Genomic DNA, 2262 nt, shown 5'->3' on the forward strand with positions numbered 1-2262 from the left:
ATGATGAAGAGTTCCTTGCTGAGCATGGCTTCTTCCAAAGGGACTTGGACACAGAAAAGACCATATGTCCTCTTACTGCTGAAGCAGAGGGTTGTGTAGAGAGGAAGTAGAAACTCCAGTGAATAGCTTGGTGTAGAGAGGAGCAAATTAGGCACTTGGGAACTTTCAGAAGCAACCATATGGTTTTTGGAACTGTGGACATGTTTTGCTAAGAGACATGAACAAGATTGAACTAGACCATAAAAATAAAATGAATCAGTTCAGTTCATGTTTGACTTCACAAAGTAAGAATTATAGTCATATTTTCCCAGAGTAAATACATATGCAACATAAAAATAGTCTTTAAGATAGAAGTCTACTCATTTATCTCCCTATGTGTACAGTGAACCTTCAGAACAAATAACTAATTGAAGCATTTTTATTAAAATGATAGTCTAATATTTCAAACATTAAGAAAGCAACGGTAAGTATTTTTAAGTACAAAAGCAAGTTTATTTACAAAAATTTCAGTAATTATAAACAGTATAAATAGGACATTTTTCTGTTGCTGCAACAGAATCCAAAAGACTTAGCCTTATGCTAAGTGTTTTTATTTTGAAATAGGCTGTACATTAAAACAACCACTGTCTTTGTGTTTTGAGACAAAGAAAAGTGTTCATCTGGCATTATGTAGCCCAAGATGGTCACAGACTCAAAGTAATCCTCCTGCCTCAGCCAACTAGGTACTGGTACTGCCCTTTTCTAAGAAACACTTTTTCTTAGTAATTCCTGGAAGCCTGTTAGTGCCATGTGCATTGGTCACATCCTTGAAATCTTACTACCAAACTAATGTGTACAAATCCCACAACGGACAAGACAAAACATCACCAAGCTACTTACTGGATCATCTTTTTCTCAATGGTAACTTTTGACAAGTCCCCAAACATTTGCTTAGTGGATTAGAAATAAAACCACATTTTCTGGCTATAAAAGGCAAACCTCTTTGATTTCTAACAGGATGCACAATTCAACCATGTCAATATTTCAGGGCTACTTGCTGACAGTGCAGTTTCTAGTTTCTGGCTATGGTTCAACACACTATACAGTACCTGCTTCTGTGTACCTTCACACCTGGTTTCATCAGTCACTACGATTGCTTGAGGAGTCTGCTGACGTAACTTCAACATCATCTTCATTTTCTTTATTATATCTAGGAAGTTCCAACAAGAAGTTATTGCTGTGATTTGGTGGTAACATATTTATTGACATGTCATTTGACTGCCATGGGTACTGTGCAGCAAGGACCTCCAGCAATCTACCTGCTGCAGCACATCCCCTTGGAAGATGGCCATTCATGCCATTCGTGGAAGGATTGTTCATCTGACCCTGTAATCCACTTGTCATCTGTAGATCAGTTGGGTATGGTCTTCATGAGTCTTCTGGAACCCGGGTCAAAGGGAACATACAGCAGTTTGCACTAATCCTATGTGCATATTTAATTCTTTCCTCAGAGGAGATAGCACCTTTTCCTGCTTTCCCTATTGACTTGAGTTTCTTCTTTGCTTGGAAAACAGCTGTTGCCAGTATTTGTTTGGTTTCTGTCAGCTGTTTCTTCACTTGCTAGATATTGCTGTTTCTTCTCTACTTCTTTTTCTAAAACTTGCATCTCAAGATGGACTTTTCCCTGATTTAGTGCCAATTTCATTATTTCTTGAAATTCCCCATCTCCATGAATTGGCAATTCTAGGACTTGGTTTTCCTCTTCAGGCTGCAACAAACTTTGGTTTCTTGAAATTGCCAGTATTTCAATAATTTCCCTGAACAAGACCTCCAGGTCTTCCAGCACAGACAATAATCACTCTTAAGCTGTTATTGCCAGTCACACCTGATCAGCCTCTAAGCCATTCCTTCTCCCTACTCAAAGAAGCCCCTGCCTGCATGCTGCACACTAGCACAGGGAGAGGTAAGCAGTCTGTAACTATTCTTATGTGAATAATCTTGTGAAAACTTCTGGTTCCACCCAAAGGGAGACTGGGTCTCACTGGCTAGCCCACATAGTGCTGGAAAGCCCTATAGGAGCCACTGGAGGAAAATGGTCACAAACATCCTGAATAAGCAGGGGACCTGGCAGACTATGAAATCAACCAACAGGACAAGAAGTACACACTTGTGCAGTAGTGGCACACAGCCTCAGCTGTTTTCGGATTGGACATGAGGCCAAGTCTGTGGGAAAGAACTCATTTCTGGTACTAGAAATCAAGTCAGAATACCATTATCAGAAAA

General features: G+C 39.7%; 1 pseudogene; it reads right to left on the bottom strand.

Moving 5' to 3' along the window:
- Nucleotides 1-1119: 1119 nt before the first annotated feature.
- LOC101616524 lies at nt 1120-1919 on the bottom strand (annotated as a pseudogene).
- Nucleotides 1920-2262: the final 343 nt, after the last annotated feature.

This window comes from Jaculus jaculus, chromosome 2, assembly GCF_020740685.1.
Source record: "Jaculus jaculus isolate mJacJac1 chromosome 2, mJacJac1.mat.Y.cur, whole genome shotgun sequence".
Taxonomy (NCBI): domain Eukaryota; kingdom Metazoa; phylum Chordata; class Mammalia; order Rodentia; family Dipodidae; genus Jaculus; species Jaculus jaculus.